This window comes from Falco cherrug, chromosome 2, assembly GCF_023634085.1.
Source record: "Falco cherrug isolate bFalChe1 chromosome 2, bFalChe1.pri, whole genome shotgun sequence".
NCBI lineage: Eukaryota > Metazoa > Chordata > Aves > Falconiformes > Falconidae > Falco > Falco cherrug.
The window spans coordinates 119,395,599-119,413,664 of NC_073698.1; the positions used below are offsets into that span (position 1 = coordinate 119,395,599).

The following is an 18,066-nucleotide window of genomic DNA, read 5'->3' on the forward strand; positions in this document are numbered from 1 at the left end:
TTCCAAGCAGCTTTGGAAGGGATGGTTCTTGCCTTGCGTAAAGGCCCACACCACCCCTTGCACAGTGTTGTAAGGAAATCCAACCCTTTTTTGGTTTGCTGAAAGCTGACATGCAACAAAACCAGATATCCGTAGAAGATGTCTTCAGGGGCTGCAAGTGACCAAGGGTCATTGCATTAGCACATTCTAATTAGACTCTTTCTGGAGGAAGTGCTATGTTGTCAGGCATCCAGGTTTCAGAGTCTCAGCATCAAAGCAAAAGAACTTGCATTACCAGAATGACAAATAAATATCACTGAAGCATTCCCTAACAATAATGGAAGGGCTGATAGCTGAGAAAGATTGAGCCAAATTCACTTAGCTCGGAAGGCCTCAAGAAATTGGTGTAATTTGTTAGCTCATAGCTACACGAGTGGAAAACTAAATGACAGCAAGAGTTCCTGCCACACGGAAAACAATGGAAATCAAAAAAGAATTGCTGGAGCCAGGAGATATGAGCAAAGATTGGAGTTTTAGCTATATCAAAGAGCATAGTCTGAAAGGAAGAAAAAGTAAATAAGGATGTAGAAAATGTTCTGATATACCAAACAGTTTCTATTGAATTCCAAAAGAAATGGAAGTTGGCATAGTCCATTATCTAGAAATAAAACACATTTTTAGTTCCAACGCAGCCATTTTTCACAAGGTCAAAAAGACTCAAATCTACTAAGAACGAAATATGAACAAAAAATAGGCTAGCTAAAATTGCAGTCTGAATTTATTCATCGTTCATTTGATCACAGATGGCATATAGTTCAGCAAGGATCTGATTATATGACAAATGGTTGGTTACTGGTGTAGCAGCAGAAGATACACAGCACAAAGAAAGTGCACTTTTACCGTATTGTTACTGAAAGCTGAGATTTTATCGATTTGCAAAAGGCTGCTGGGGGAAGGACTAGCGTTAGAATCAGTAACTTCCGAGATAAACCTACAAAGTTGCAGGTCCTGGCAGAATTACATGATCAGCTGTTATTAGTGATACTGAACTAACAACCCCATTACACCCTGCGTAGATGCGGTGCTTAGGGACGTGGTTTAATGGTGGACTTGGCAGTCCTAGGTTAACAGTTGGACTTGATGATCTCGAAGGTCTTTTCCAACCTAAATGATTCTATGATTCTATATTTCCATACCCTGAGAAAGGATGGGAGTGATGGCACGCTTCAGGGGAGGTGTAAAACTGATCTCATGAATACCTCTTGTCCTTAACTATACAATCAACCTTGTGGCTTGAATGGAGGTTCAGCCCCAAAATCTTGACCCAAATGTCTCCTGGAACATGTCGGACAACGCAGGATTCATCTGATCTTCATTCATGCTGCAACGCGCTCCTCAGTGGGCAGCACTTTGCAGTCCTGGAGGAGCTGTGTTTCAGCACGGCATGAAGTCATTTATCGAAAGGCAGGTCAAGTTTTACAAGGCATTCAGCAATGAGATATTTGGGGATGAAAGATGCCATATGATGTCAGTAGAGAGGCAGAGGCTCAGAGAGTTCAGTCCGAATGGTGATCATCCAACCTGACCATTCAGGGCTCTTCTGCTTCTTCTTTCAACATATGTTCTGTTCATTGACCCCTGTAACTGAGGGTTAGGGAGAACAAATATTAGGTAAGACCAAATCAATACGCTGAATTTCTCGCTGTAACAGGATTTATTTATCCGAGAGAAATGAAGAGAGGCAGAAATGGGGAGATCAGTTGCCTTTAACCCATCTGTAGAGTTGACCTCACCCCTATTTCTGACCTAGCTGGCGTTTTTAGGGGTCTGCCGTCAGGTGTGGACACAGCTTCAGAGTGCCCAGAGGGGGAATAAGGCTGGCAGGGCAGCAGGTCGCTGGCGTAACGCCCCGCGAGTCCCTCCGTAAATCTACGTCAGACATTTGCAGCTGTTACTACAGCTACTTCTGATAGTCAATTGTTCCGTGGCCTCTTCTGCATTAAATCTCTTTAATTTATTTAAAAAAATAATTTAAATGATTTAATAATATAAACTTAATTAAATTCTGCATTAAAGCTGTTGTTGCTGATACCCCGGGCAACTATGGCAGCACAGAGCTAAGGATCCACCTGAAGAACAGGACAGGTATGTGGGCGCCTGGGCTTTGCATCAGCCCACACGGCCACTGCTCAGTGGACATGGAAGCTGCACGAGCCATGTTAAACCCAGCACCACACGGCAGATGCAGCCCACGAAAGCAAGAGTTTGCACCCCAGAATTCATGGTGGGAGGAACTCCAGGGCACTCAAAGTTATACATGCTGTAAGGTTGGCTTTGGCTCTTCATATTTGTGCTATTATGAGCTGGAAAATATAACTTCTTGGTGTAAATGACCCCCCCATCCCCAGATTATTTCTAGCTATCTTAACAGGTTATAATAGTTAAAATTCTCACCAGTAATGTCTTGCACCTTCTGAACGATGTTCACACAGACTTATGAGTCTAAAAAAAAGAAAAAAAAAAAAAAGAGCAATGGTGGTTAAACATATAAGCTCTATGGAGGCGTAATTGGGGAATCACATCAGCTTGCTGCTCCCTTCCACTCTTTCTCTACGACACTGCAGCATCATGTAATTCCTGAGGCCCATAAGAGGAAATAGGACACATTATTATTGGGTTACATTTCTAGCTGAAAGGAAAAGTATAAAAGTCTTCCACAATAGAAAGATGCAGTCAGATCTTTCGGGTTCCTTCCAGCAGATCCGTCTCCTTGAATAAAGATGATAGATGTGATCAGAGAGAATACAGGACAGATGGGTATAGCAGTGCATCGTGTTCTGGCTGCTGCCCACTGCTTTGCCTCTGCGAGTGGGCTGGAAAGGGGAAAGAAGAAGAGTGCTATCTTTGATTTTATGCTCTCTCATCAACGGAGAAACCCCAGCTGGGAAGCTGCAGGCAGCACAAAACAAAGCAGACCAGAGAACCTGGTCCTTATGCAAATATTTAAAACTATGCATGCTGTTACCATATGAAAAAATACCCTGAGGTTGAGAAGTGGAGGAAAGTACTTTAAGGCATACTGTGAACACTAAACAAAAGTCGGCTTTCAGCCTGAAAAAAAAAAAAAAAAAAAAAAAAAAAAGATAGTCTGATGTTCTAGATTCTTGGGTAGCCCTTATAATAAAGAATTGTACTGCTTCTCATCCTGCATCGCAAACAATATTTAGGTCTGTGGTACTTTTTTACAATAGTGATACTTACTGTAAATTTGTACAGCGAAGTAACTTTAAAAGCGTAGTCGGAAGAGCAAAGCAAAAAACTTAAGGAAAGAAGAAGCCTAAGACCTACTTTTGCTGTAAAGGAGCATTTCTAGTAAATCACATCTCACTACTGATTAAAGTTCCGCCATCTGGAGTTCACCAAAGTGGCATCTGGCATTCCAACAATTTTAGGAAATATGCTGTAACTATAATAATAAAACCGAACATCCTGGTTTTAAACAGGCAGTTTCTCCCGCTGATCTTTTTAAGAGATATGCTCCAGTTCAGGCAGAAGGCTTGGTGCACAAGCGATGACGCTTGGTGAAATTCTGTGGCTTACTGTGCACCAGAGGTCCACCCGCTGGACAGAATTCATCCTTCTGGCTTTAAAATTGTGGCTTAAGAGACTCGCTGAACTGAAGTGCTTTAAATATATAATCACCAGAGGAACCCTCTGTTGTCCAGGGCCACAGGCACCTCCAGAGCATGACTGAGCCCCATTAAGACGTGAATTATCTTCGCAACTGACTACTTACCATTCCCTATTGAACAGAGGGACTGCACTCCTGAATTATTTACAGTTCAGCAGTATGCAGTTGGGTCTATGACTATGCATCCTGTACCAAAGGCCTGACCTTATTACACACTGCTCAACCTATTGCGTTAGGATCCTTTCTATATCTCTGCTATTTATGATCAATAGCGTGGACTGCTGACTAATGAGGCTGGGATCAGAAACATTCCAGATGCTAAACCTTCAAAAGGATGTAGGTGCCTGATGTTCCCAGTGCATACAATCCTGACTGACAGCATTTTATGGCATCCAAAGGTCTGAAGGAGTTCCACACAGAGCTCTGACTTCCTCAGTCTTGGCAATGCTGACTTAACCCAGAAGATGCTTCGGGGCAATGTGATGCAACAGGATCCGCAAAGCAGGATGCTCTGAATATGACTAATTCATGGAAAACAAAACCACAACCATCACATTTTATAGCACAGCAATAAATAAGGGTGGGTGGGTGGGGTGGGGTGGGAATACGAGTTGTTCTGCCCCTTCCTTCTTTTAAACGATAGATTTGTGGCTAAAGCCACCATAGAGAAAACATGGTACTAGTCTGGGTGGCTGATTCCATTTTCTGGAACCAGACACAGCCAGGTAGGCTAGACCTAAAAATGATTTAAGTGCAAATAGTCTATTTATATCGGGAGGCTTTTGTTATTTGGATTTATTTCATCACAAGAGGAGTTGCCTGGTTCTGACAATCTGACGAAAACCGACAATCATGTATCAAAAACATACTTTAGCAAGTTATCCCCTTTCCAGTCTGTTCTTCAGCAGCCCGCCCCAAAAAGTGTCCTATACAATACACACTGTTTTTTAAACAAATTTCTTTCAGAATTAATTTTTTCTATGTACCCTAAGCTTCCTTGGCTAACAGAACTGGACATCAGCATGTCAGTGATCCATGAATTCAGTTGATGGCGATCAGAGCAGCACCAGTTCCACTGGCCAACATGGATCTTTCCTATTGATGATGCCAGTTGTAAATATACAATTAGATATTTATAAGCAGACCCCACGATTCATAAATATGTGCATTTCCTCCACAATAATATGAATAAATGTTTGAATACAACAAACACCCAGTATATTTACAAGTATTTTGAGAAAATCTCAGCGTCAGCAGCACTGAACTTCAGTGAGGTCTTGTGCCTTCAAATGTCACCTTGTATAAGGATGCGCGCTGGAACTTCACGACAGGCAGCAAGCATCACATGTATTTGAACAATAGCTAGCAAAGTTCTGCTTCTGTATTTTAAGTGCAATGTACAGTAGTATATTAATAGCCTTAAAATAAAATAGGAAAAATAAATTTTATGCAAGCCTTCCATCAATTTTTTTATATTTTCTTGTAATAATAATATCACAGGCTACTTGTAGAAGCTTGGATGTGACACAATGCATGCAATGAGTTTTTCTTTGCCATTTTTCTTTCAGCCTCTCTCTTTCTCTTCTATAGCTTTACCCTTTCCTGCTTTGCTTTTTTTTACTTTCCCTCGTATATGCACCCTACTCTTTTCATTGTGAAGCAGCATACATGTATGTGGCCCTGTTTACGCTGAAGGGGGTAAAAGCACTCTGCAGACTTCAATTAATTAGCACACGGTAAGCCGACAGCAACACGGTCACCCTGATTTTGCCACCCTTGGGTTAAAAATCGCGAGACCATTTAACAACACACAAACTTCAAGCTCTCTTTTCAAAGTTGAGGCCAGCAGCTTGTGTGCAGGATCCTTCCTGTGCTCTGGATGGCATCTCTAGCTAAGCTTATGCAGATGTAATTACCCAATGCAGATGCAATTATCCAAACTGGAATTTTGCCAGGACACAAGGATCAACACGTTTGTGAAATGTGCCATGAAGTCATTCGCGAAAAGTAGTTGGAAGCTCATTTTTAAAAAGTGTCACCCTAAAGGCAAAAGAAACAGAACTGGTGGAAATCATGGCACCTCGCTGGAGATTCTCCAGCCCCAGCCATGCCCTGGTCTCTCTTGTGACAGGGTTTCTCTCTCTCCCATGGCTGGGAGCGTCGAGAAATACTCTGTGCTACAGCTCTGGCTTCCTTCTGCCAGCAGTTTCCTCACAGGAGGAGGAAACAGTCTCGACTCTTCATATTTTTTTAATAAAATATCTTCCTCCCTCCTCTTCCATTGCAAACTTCTGGAAATAAAAAGCACGTTTAAACTTCTCCAGTTTCATTTTTCTATGTTTTGTGTTTCTTTTCTTCTGATCTTTTTGCTTTCGTCTGCTGACTTTATTATACCAATTTAGCTGCCGCAGATGTTCCCCCCCCCCCCCCTTTTTCTTTTAATGGATACGGCAGTGAAATGATTGCTTCTGGCCTGCTGCCCACAGCCGCTGCTTTTCAGTGGCTCCTTTTCCCCTTACCGTCTCTCGAAGTGACATTATGCACCGAATCCTACAAACACTACGACATGCTGACAGCTCTTTTTTCAGCAGACTGAGCTCCCTCTCGGCATCAAAAGCGGTATCCCAGGCCATCTCATCAGCCAAGGCAAATTGTCACATCTTCATCAATTCTCCTGAAATCAGCGGAGCTTCAGCAGTTTAATTCAGCTGGATAAATGGACGGCTGAATTCCCGAAGTACACCCAGGGACTAAGACTGGGTTTTTTTTTATAACTTCAGCCACAGCAGTGAACCCATCAGCTCATCCTAAGTTTTTTCCTTACCACCCTTTAGAAATTTCCCACAGAGTTTTCTCCATATGGGACTCTGGCACCAGCCAGAATCACTTTCTTTTCTTTCTGGCTTAGGGAATGAATGGCAGAAAACTGTCCTCACTGCAGCACATTGGTGGGACTCAGCAGCACGACTCAGCACAAGAGACCACTCTGCGATGCTGCTCCTGCTCAGCACGGCAAGGCTGGGACAGAGAAACACCAGTATCGACATTTCAGAGTGCCTTCCCTGGTCCTCTGAAAACTGCAAGTTATTGAAGATGGTCAAAACGAAAGGGGAAAAATAACGACAAGTTTGGCAAATATTTCCATTATACAGCATTGTAGACTATCTTCTACTCATTCTGACAGCTCTTTCCCAGGACAGCAGACAGGACTCCGCGCACCCCGCATAAGTAAGCAGGCCAAAACCACAGCACGTGACATCTCTATTGACTTGGTAATTCAAAGGATTTATTTTTTCTTTAGGTTCCCTCCAGCTCTACATGCAGTTGCACGCTCAAATACAAAGCTTCCTGACCCTTACAATTCCGAGGGACTAAAATCTGAGCTGCTGGGTTTAGTTTAATCTTTAATTTCAGAAGGACCTGGGCCAATGAGTGAAGAATCACATACGGCCCATAGGCAGAGCCCTTCTGAACAGCATATTCTCGATGTTATATATAGCACCTCTCCCTTGTGAATTTCCAGGTGTTTCTCAGATTTTACAGGTAGGAACACCAAAACTCCAGATGGCAAGCGTTTTGCTTGAGATCATGTCAGCGATTACAGAGGTATTTCCTGACTCCCATTCTAATTGCTGCATTAAAGAACATAGCTAAAAATCATAGCCGAAGCCCTACTGCTTTTCTTTCCACTATCACATTTTTCCTGTAATGCAATGTTTTGGTCTCATTCCTTTTCTACATACAACCCTCCAGTCCGTCCAAAGTAGCATGCTTCTTGGCCAATTCCAAGTACTTTTTGTTGATTTTAACAGGCTTATTACTGCATATTTGGCTGGCCACAAGCCACAGTAGATTTAGTTTTATACTGCTTTCATTAACTGCTTTCAGATATGCTAAGTTTTCTCGCTGCATGGAAAGATAAAATAGAGATGAGGGCTATTGCTGTGTTCTATTCTTGGTTTGTAAGACCAGTGTTAGAGTTTGTTTACGGTCCTTTCTAGCGCTGTTCACTCTACTACCCAAGCTTGTTATTGACTTCAGTGTTTTCAACATCTACAGATGTATCCAAGAAATGCTTGGAATCAATAATGTGAAAAGGGAAATTGCAAGCTATGTCTGTGAAAATGTTGTGAAGAATACGCTGGCTTCTAGGAAACTGCAACTGAGACAAGAGCATGTTGAAGATAAAGACCAACCCCACAAATCTCCATCACACCCCTTCTCTTCAAAAAATGATGGTTCCATTTCTGCTTAGTTCACCTGAGGTAGAAAGTCACAAGAAAGAAGGGAGACGAATCATTCCTTGTGCTTGAAAATGACAGGAAGAAGAAAGGGAAAGATGGAGGGAGGGAATAAAAAGTAAAAAGAAATTGCTAAGCTCTTAAGCTTTGGAAAAATAAACTCACTGTCATGGTTGGACAGAATGACACAACAAGTCTGGGTGTGAAGACATCACTGAGGACATTTACCCAGGAACAATCCCATGCCGCAATCTGATGGCAAGCAACTCCTTGGAAATCATGGCTTAGTTGGGTTATCCTAATTTTCTTACCAGTAACATGTTGCTTGGATTGTCAGCAGCTACTGGGATGGACCGGCTCTAACTCAGCGTACTCCACACGAGGCAGCCGTAGTTCCTTCCTTGCTGCGGCACTTCGGAGGCAGTGTCCTTATTGACATTCTGTGTCTTGCCAGGAGTGGTAACACAGGAGCAGCAGGGTGCTTATTGCTCGTCTGCTGAAAAGCCTAATCTGGAATCAGAAAAGCGTATTATGAACAAAACAGACTGTATTGAAATTGGGATATATTGCTTGAGCTGTTCTTTCATAAAGAAATACACTGAAGATGATTTTCTCTTTCACCTAAGTAACTTAAGAAAGTTATTAGTGGACTGTTATTTCTATTTCATCGTCTGACTCTGTTTTTCACTAATGAGATTTCCAACAGCACCTTAATTCACCTTTTTGCTAAGTAACCTTCTCTTGCTTCAGCTTCTTCATTAAAGCCAACTGTTTTTTGTTTGTTCTGAAGCTCTCTTGGTACAGAATATGGCATTAATTATTTTTCTCCCAGTCAGATAATGACTGTAACCTAACATTTATACTTGCCCCTTCTTCATCAAAGACGATGCATGTTCCTTGGTACTTGGTGAAAGCTGAAAAGACTTCCATTAGATCTTCAATCTATGGCAATAATTTATGTGATAAAACAGAAATCTCACTGTAAACCAAGGGTTTGCTAGGCAGGGGCCTTAAATATTCTAGGATGAACACAATGGTAACTGTACAGTTCCCAGGAGCTCAGGAGGAAAACCAGTGTGATACAAGGATAATTAAATTATTTTCAAGCTTCTCAAGTGCTTTTGGAATCCCTATATGTCACCAGATGTCTCCCACACACTAGTTTCTACTTTCTTTAAATGAGTTAAAGTAGCAAAACTCAAGGAGCTATCTCATCATCCAATTTAGAAGAGTCTACACTGACATCCTTATTAAAAAGCAACACAGGTGAGTTTGAAAGGGCCCTGTTCATCCCTTTATAGCTTGGCCCAATTTTGTAAAACGTTATAAAGACCTGGCTGGAGAATTTGTGTGTGATTAATGTCTCAGCTGTGTGCCACTGGCCTTCTGTTGACAGTAGTTAGTCAACATTTTAGATTTATTTCAGGTGGCAACAAATTCTGCTTTTAGGGAACAGTGCATTTGCTATTCAGTTCGAAGCAGCTGTATCATGGAACACAGTGAATCCAGGGATACAATGCGAACTCATTAATTCCTTTGATGCAAATGGTTCCTTATTCTATCCTTACAGATAACATAAACATATTTTCCCTTTTGTCTGAGAACGTTTCTGTTTCTAATCTATACACTATATTCAAAGACATATTGCTACATTTCCACACTTAATACAAACTCCGTTTCCATTAGTGTTTTGGTGCTTCACTCCATTTCATTCTTAAGCAAATTAATAGTTTCTAAACCAGTTTCTCTCCAACCATTTGTAATAGATTGCATGGGCTTCATGAGGTCCTGCTTATCGGAGTTTTCTAGTGGAATTTACAGCAAGGCAAAACAAAACGGTGAAGGACATACTGTAAGGAACAGTTTTATGTAAGCACAAACAGGAACAGGTAAACTCATCAGTCTTTTTCCTTTGCTATTTGCATATGCCATCGCCTTCTTGTTGTGATCACAGGTTTTGTTTTCCTTGTGCACTGCAGCAGACCACCTCTTGCTTTATTTCACATGTATCTGTGCACCTTAAGCATCACCTGGTATTTCTGGGTTTGAATAAATCTCTGGTTTCAAAGGAATTCTTAAACAAAGCCAATGTATTCTGTGTAGTAATAGGCAGTGTCCTGGAAGCTCTTGTAGCTTAATTACAACTATCCCCCCCCCCCCCCTGAAACACTATGTTTTTTGAAAATTCAGCTCGTTTTCTCTCAAAGCTCATCCTGCTTGTTAAAGTCTTGAACCAGATTTTCCAAACAATTTGTAAGCCTGGTTTTCAGTGAAACCTCCTGTCCAGTAAGTTTTCAGTTTTATTTGGTTCTGCACAGCTCTAATGACTGTACGCGCTTCCAGAAAGCATTTGTTAAATGCTTAGTATCACCAAACCATCATTTTTAAATGTTTCTTTCAAAATTACAACAGCTTAATTCCACCGAGTGTGACTCCCGATCTGCCCTTGCACCAGCCGCTGCAGTGCTGGGGTCGCCCTGGGGAGGGGCGCAGAGGAAGGCAGAACTTCAGCCTGCGTCCTTTGACTGTTCAGGATGATTATAGGCTGATGATGATGCAGCCCACCTTGTTTAATGCCCTTGGTTCTCGAACTTTTTTAAAAAATCTAGTGTCCAAGAAAGGCAGAACAGGAAAAAGAAGAAATCTGGTGGAACCAGTCACTGAAACGAAGCCTCTTTTGCTTTCCTTGCCGAGGAGCTCTGCTGGTGCCAGGTCATCAGCACCTAGGCTCTGGAGGGGCTCCTGCTTTCCTTACGCCCTCACCAATGAGAAACGTGAGTGATGATGCTGAAACCACCGCTCATGGTGCTTTTAGGAAAAGATTGGAAAGCCAATGCTTTTTCAGAGGCTTTTTGCCTTCTTGCTTTTTACTATCTGCAGAAATGGGCAACACCTCCCAAATGGGGGTTTTACTATCCCTGAGTTCTGCTATCAGGGCAGTCAAATAACTAGAAAGACAAAACTGAAGGGTTTTTTTCCTTTTCCGAAGGAATCTCTACCACTTCTGTGAGGGATTCAACTCTGCCTTTGCTTCACATTATCTGTATTTTCCAGTGTATAACCCAAGGATTTATTCCTAGTGTCTCTGTGTTTGTTTATTTTTTAACCAATAAGCTGTGCTTTCCTTACAGCAACAGGAAAAAATAAATCCATTGAAGTACAAGAATAATGCAGTCTGAGAACCACTGAAAGAAGTGCATCTAGATGAGCAGCGATAAAAATCAGACATGTACATATTAATATTTTGACAACAGAAAAAGAACAGAGGATGAGATAAGACTTCTCAAAAAAGAAGTCCTTAAAAACAGAAGTTATCTAATTGGTTATTTTACCTAGAGGTAGAACAATCTATTTCTAGCTATCACATAGTAATGAGAAGTCATTATCTTGAACTCTTCTTTAATTAACATCAATCCTGATTAGTCAGAATATATTAGGCTTTTTGTCTGTTACCATAGTAGTAGAATCTCCAGTAAAGGAGGTATTCAATCACACATTATCATTTGCACACCAATTCCATGTAATTATTATTGTACCACGTTTCATGAATATTATTTTTTCTTCTCATTTTCAAAAAGTGAAATCTATTATTGGCCAACCCTTTCTTTCCCAGAGCAGATCCTGGCATACCATGATTTTGCATGTTGTAGGTGAGTATAACCTAGAAAACGTTAATGGAATTTATTCAAAATGGATGTCAAAAGCCCAGTCTCCAGCACACCTGTAGTTATATTCCACTATGTTGAACCTTGAGGTTTTCTAAACTTTTAATACTGGAATTTCAGATTACAGAAAGTAAGTAAAACTAAAATAAAAAAAAAAAAGCCATTTTAACAGTATAAGCTATTGGCTGTTTAAAGAAATGAATGGTTTGCTTCCAGGCCAGCTGCTAACACCACAGTAAGTTGGGATGCCCCCGGACCAGAGGCAGAGTGCAGGGGGCGGGTCTAGGTGAGGCAGCTGCAGGAGTAATGTGGGAGAGAAAAAGAGTTATGAACCTTTGCTCATTCTGCTTGGGGTTTTTTTCCTGCTGGTGTATCTACCCATATTCTATTCTATTTGTTGATTGTTACCTTTGTGGTTATTAATAAGCGCTCCAAGTTTTTGTAGAAAATAGCAACTTCAAAATAACTTCCTGAAACTGGTGAAATGGGGAATAACTTTTTTGCCAGAGAATTCTACAGGTGGCTCAAAACCTGTTATGCATAAAAATTATTTTTTTTTATTCTATTAAGTTCCACAGGCTTTTGGAGTAAACAACTTTTGAACCGTATTACATTTCTCAGTAATGCCATTGATTTCATCCAGACTGAACAAAAGAGAAACCCAGACCTTGCGTTACCAGGATGCTCGGTCACCGACCCCCGTGGTGCTGTGTGGGAGCGTTGCCCCAGAGCAGGGCAAGCTGAACGGCTCTGAGGGGGGCTGAGGGGGGCTCAGGTGCCCCATTTGAGAGCCACGCTGTCACCAAGCCAGCCCACACCCAGTAGCCACCTGGGCCATCAGTGCTGCGGGTCCTGGGTGCCTGCCAGCCCTGCAGGATGAGCTTGCACAAAGCGCAGCCCCTCCAGTGACACTTTGGTTCAGGCTGAAAGTGTTGTTGGTTTTCTACCTGCTCATGCTTGGGACAGAATAAAGGGACAAAGTTGATCCTAACATCACACGGGACCTTGCACCCCCCCAGTAACAGCCAGGTGGAAGGGGACCTTGGGTCTCCTATAAAAAAAGTTTTGAGTTGCTTTACTTAGTATGGGCTGGCAATAATTCAGCAAATGCTGTTATGCTTATTCCAGCTACATTTGTTTCTTCTTCAGGGTATTATCGCCCAGGAGATCGTGTAAGTAAAATACTGATGCTGGCTTTCTGCCACTCAGGGATTCCTCTTCATCTGCTCGTCATACAAGCGCCCAATTCCTGCAGCCCTTTGCCAGCCGGAGCCTACGGGTCAGTTTTATCCCTGACCGAGCAGATGTGGGAGAGACTTACACTGCGGAAAAAAATAACTCCCCCCTGCAAAAAAAATCAGTGCTTCATTTCAATTTACAGATGTAGATTAAGGGCACCACAAAAACCCGCCCATTAGCTACATGCACGCTAGTTTTGCAGGAAAAAACCCCACAAGAATATTCCCAGCTATCACAGGACTGACTTTTCAGCTTTACTACATTTCAAAGCAGGGAATAAGGGATTCAGCCAAAGAGGAATTACAAAACTAAAACCTCTCGCAGTACTTTGAAAATTGAGACAGACACAAGTCTCTAGTGAGCCTAATGCAGTATCAGAGTAAAAAGTGATTTAGCGTCTTAAAAACGGTGCTTTTGTTTTCTATTTAAAGTAGGAAATCAAAGTCATGTCTTTAAATATTTTATTCTGTGAGGCAGCCAAAAAAGGGTTTGCTTTCAAGCCTGAATAGTGAATACAGAGATAAAGTAGCACTTTTGAGAGCCTTTCATATGACTTTCTCCTTGGTTGAAACGCTTGAAACATGGAAGTATGGTGTTGCCACACTCCTTCAGGGGGAAAAGGAAAGGCTGTAAAATGACTTCAGTGTTTTGCGATGTGATTTGGGAACAAAGCACCAGACAAACTTTCAGTGTAACTGGAGGATTAAAGAATGGGACATGGTCAGAATGAATATTTTGCTTCCTTCGTTTTCTATATGTAAATATGTGGGCGGCCCTGCTTCAGCAATTAAATACTCCCCATCTGGTTTTTTTGAACTTGGAGTGATAGCTCTTAGTAAATCAATTACAAATGTTCCAACCAATGTAACTGTAACAGCCTGAAGTAGGAAAAACTAGAACTGAACTTGTCCTTATTCTGTATTAGACATCCCAGCATTTAGATGGTTCTGGCTTCCATAAATCCAACAAACTACCTCTCTGAGCTTCCCCTTTACCTTCACCCTACTCTCAATTAACACCTCATTAAAATGCACACGTGCTGAGCCCTTACTTGTTGACCATCGCTTTTAGCACATTAGTATACTTGCATTATTCCCTGCAGTTTTATTTGATCTGCAAACACAGCCATGGGAAAGTCCTGTTCAAGAAATCATCGGAACATGGAAATATTGACACAAATGCGTTTGCCATTCGCCTCCTCATTATTTGTGTCTGGGTTTCCGTGAGGTGTGGATATTAAACCAGAAGCGGAGCAGAACAACAAAAGGGCTCCTAGTCTGTCAGCCTACATGGCTGCTTTGAGGCTAACTCTGTCCACATACTAACACCTGTGTGAGCTGAGACAGATTTCTTTCCTCTGAGAAACAACAACCACAGACACACACACATACACAATACCCCCATACAACCAAAAAACTAAAAAAAACTCCAAACTCTAACAGACAATGAAAAAAGCACCTTTGGACTCGGTGCATGCTGAAACTAAATGCTTTGAATTCTCCACCGACTGTGGGCTCTCTCCAGCTTAGCTGGATATACATGCCACTGTGTCAATGGATGTTTGGGACAACTTGCAGAGAACAGTGTCGGAGGTGGCTGGCTGAGCAAACCCAGGGGCTTCATTTGCAGCACAGCCCTCCTCCTCTGCTGGCTGCTCCCTGCGGAGCATCACGCAGCAAACTGGAGCATCACACAGCAAATCGGAGCATTATGCAGCAAATTGGAGCATCACACAGAAAATCGGAGCATCACGCAACAAATCGGAGCATCACACAGCAAATCGGAGCATCACGCAACAAATCAGAGCATTACGCAGCAAATCGGAGCATTACACAACAAATTGGAGCATTACGCAGCCAATCGGAGCTTCACGCAACAAAATGGAGTATCACGCAGCAAATGGCCCTTCCCCGCAGCCCTGCAGCCAGGGCGGGCTGGCTTCCCTGACAGCACCAACACCGACACTTCTCATCTGCTCCATGCTACAGCCCACCCCATCCTCTCCAGGCAGACTTGCCCAGACTTTGTGCTTAACCTTTTAAAAAGGAAACAAAAGAAGAAGGAGTCAAACGCGGTAAATACCTATTCCCACAAAACTCTTGCTGCCCATTCACTGTGACTTGTGTGGTTTCTTTCTCAAAGACTGCTCTGCACTGCCCTTAAACTTTCCCAGTTTAAACCAGCCCATGGTCTGCAGCCTGCTCTCTGCCCCACCACACAGCAGCTCCTCTTTTGATGAGTTATAGTCACTTGAAAAACCAGGAGACATTTCTCTAAGTCAGACGAATTACTCTGGTATAAAACCAGTGTGGTGTGACTACCTTTATGTCATATATGGCAATTTAATCGTTCGGTTCTTAGCTAACCCCCCCTTATTTAAAGCTGAGTCTTCAGGTAGCTGGCACAGGGCTAGTGTCCTGCGAGCCAGCAAGGTTCTGGTGACTTAGCCCTCAGCACCTGTAAAAGCGTGTATCGATGCTGTAGATACCCTGCGATAGATGATGGGCTTCAAACGTCAGGAAATGGTACGCTGCATTTGGGTGGTTTGCACCCTGGATTTGGGCGCAATGAAACACTGTTGACCTTGTCACCCACTAGCTCTGGCAGGTCTACTGATGGAGATAGTACCGTGATGGATCCACACCCCAGGAGTATGTGTCATTAGGATTCTACTGTTCTCGGGTTTAATTCCTTTTTAATAGCTACTTTCTTTACTTAACTCCTGTACTATTTTACTAAATCATGTTTTGTGGCATCCTGACCTTCTGTTCTATCCTTCAAAATCAGCTGTTTTGGAACTCAATGGGAAAGGGTTTTTTTTGTGTTTTTCCGATTTGTTCACTGCTTCTCTCCTCATAAGCCTCCTGGGGTTTGGGATACCTGCCGTCATCATTTCATATATTCCTCACTTAGCTGGTTTTACTTTTTTTTCCCCCGCTGTGTGTTACTTAGCCATTTAAATGCTACAGAAAATCACAATGCTTCTGTTTGATTTTGCAGAGGTGAAACCAATTTGTTCAACCAAAAGTCATTCTCATGCCTAGATATTTCCTTTGTTCTTCTTGTATTTATTCTATTTAAGCTGCAGAAAAAAATGGTAAGAGTTTCTTGCAGTGCATTTCTGAAGGAAGCAAACAAGCCTGTCACAAAGAAAACAGGATCCTTACCTGTCAGGGACTGATCTTTAGAAAGCTCAGGCTATCCCCTGCAAGCACAATCTGAGCTGAACCTGGGTGACGGGGGAAGCTCCGTACATCACTTGTCACAATTGCTTGTCACAGCCTTGCTCAGGTATTAAAACAGTATCTTACTTCACGAGCAGACGCATTAAAAATCAATCAATGTCACTCCTGAGTGAGCAAGTCCCTTCTTAGCATGAACTGTGCCTCCAGTTTTCCTAAGAATTTTGACTTTGATGACTGATTTGTTTTTCTCAATTAGGAGAGAATATCTGACAGCCTCTGTGCTTACTGACAGAGAATGCAGTTCAAAGCATTTTAAAAAGAATCATCCTTGGCAATTACACCTACTAAAAATAAGTAGTGCTTTACAATGCCATTAATTACTATAATTACTGTGCCTTGAATGAGGCTTGCAACAGGCGGGGATCGTTTCAGCACTACGCATTGTGGTGAAGCACAGCTACGAGACATCCCGTTTTCACGGTGCATATTTTCTCCCAGATCCCTGAGCATAAATTTCATCAACATTAACATGAATTCCAAAACCCATATCCAAGTGCAAAGGATCTCATGATGCTTTTATACTCTCAGGATCTAAACTATAATTTCAACCATTAACAAGCACCATTTAGCATTAGATTTGCTTATGTTATATTATAGTTCTGGCGATTCTATACAAGATGCATTGCAAGCTCAGTGAAGACTAAATTGTGGTACTGAATAAACACTTTAAATAATGAAGCAGAAATAAACAGTGAACATTAATTTAAGCGTTTTACTTTGAATTTTCTTTTGAATAACAGAAACAAGCATGGTTTGCAAAACTCATATCATACAGCACCAGTAAAAATTAAACCTATCACCCAGAGATTCCTGTAGGAACAAACCCTCGCTGCACAAGGTACTTCCCATCATCTCATTTTGCCTAGGGTCAAGTATCGACCAATATGGGTCAAACTGTCAGCCTCCAGCTGGGGCATCACATGGACCATTTTGCTAAGAAAAGCACAAGTCAGAAACCAGCTGAGCCAACACTGATGACATATTTCAAAAACCGTTGTTCTCATGGTGAAACAGCAAGGAAATACACCTGGCAAGTCTCTGCACACATGAACTAGGGGGCTTGCATCAACAGTTCTCTTTCGGTGAGCCCGCCACTCTGAGAGAAAACAGCCCTGTTGTGTTACTGTGGGATGTTTCTGCTGTCACATGCATCACACAGGCTGCTTTACTCTTGGGGTCCCCACAAACAACCAGCCCCAGCCACTCTGTGTCTTGTGCAGCTTGGTATCAGCAAAAAAATTACGTGACAGCATTTTCTCCTCCAGCAATATCTGTTCTACCAAAACCATTGAATCAACAGTTACTAAATTATATATATTAGCTTTGCGAGCCCAATCTACACTTTGCCATGAAAACAGGTGCATCTGCAAATATTTTTCATTAGAAATGTAATTAAAATGCATAAACTTGTTTGCCAAGCAATTTGCACATAAATCAAGAATTAAATTAAATATAGAAGCCTCTTCCCCCCAACCCAGATTAAAAAGAATTTAGAGAAGTTTTCTGGGTCCATTTCTGAAATGATCTCTTTGACTCAAGCTTGTCAGTCTCAAACTTTTCTTCATTACTGCAGTAATCCTGAGACAGAAAGTTTTATTTCTAAAACTGGTTTTTGGTTGCAGCTAGAGTCTCCTGATAAAGTGGTGGATATATTGCCATGAAGAATGAAATCTACTGCCTCAGATATCATATAGAGACAAACAAAACCTGATCTTCACATAGCAAAATGCCATTCCAAAGAGGCCACCCCTATGGGGAGAGCTCAAAGTGACTCGGTCACTTACTGCAGAGACGAGTCACAAATCAGGTTCCCATTACTGCTAATGAATTGCTGATGAGAACCTCGCCTTGGAAGATATTCTTTATTCACAAATATTTGCTAAATAACTTTGATTCATCTATGAATAAGCAGCGTGCCTTAGACTGCTCACTGTTGTGCGTTTGGTCACTCCAGTCATGCAGTGCAGCTCCTGGTCCTTGGCTGGAGGGCTGAATCCTTCTAAAAG

At 41.9% G+C, this 18,066-nt stretch overlaps 1 long non-coding RNA gene across 1 annotated transcript in view; it reads right to left on the reverse strand.

Annotated features, from left to right (window-relative positions):
* Positions 1–378: 378 nt before the first annotated feature.
* LOC114016216 (uncharacterized) overlaps positions 379–18,066 on the reverse strand; it is a 48,680-nt gene continuing 30,992 nt past the window's right edge. The window contains exons 6-8 of the long non-coding RNA XR_003560560.2: positions 8,223–8,421; positions 2,434–2,481; positions 379–1,623 (exon numbers count right to left, since the gene is read on the reverse strand). This is a non-coding gene — a long non-coding RNA (uncharacterized LOC114016216). The remainder of the gene's footprint in view (positions 1,624–2,433; positions 2,482–8,222; positions 8,422–18,066) is intronic.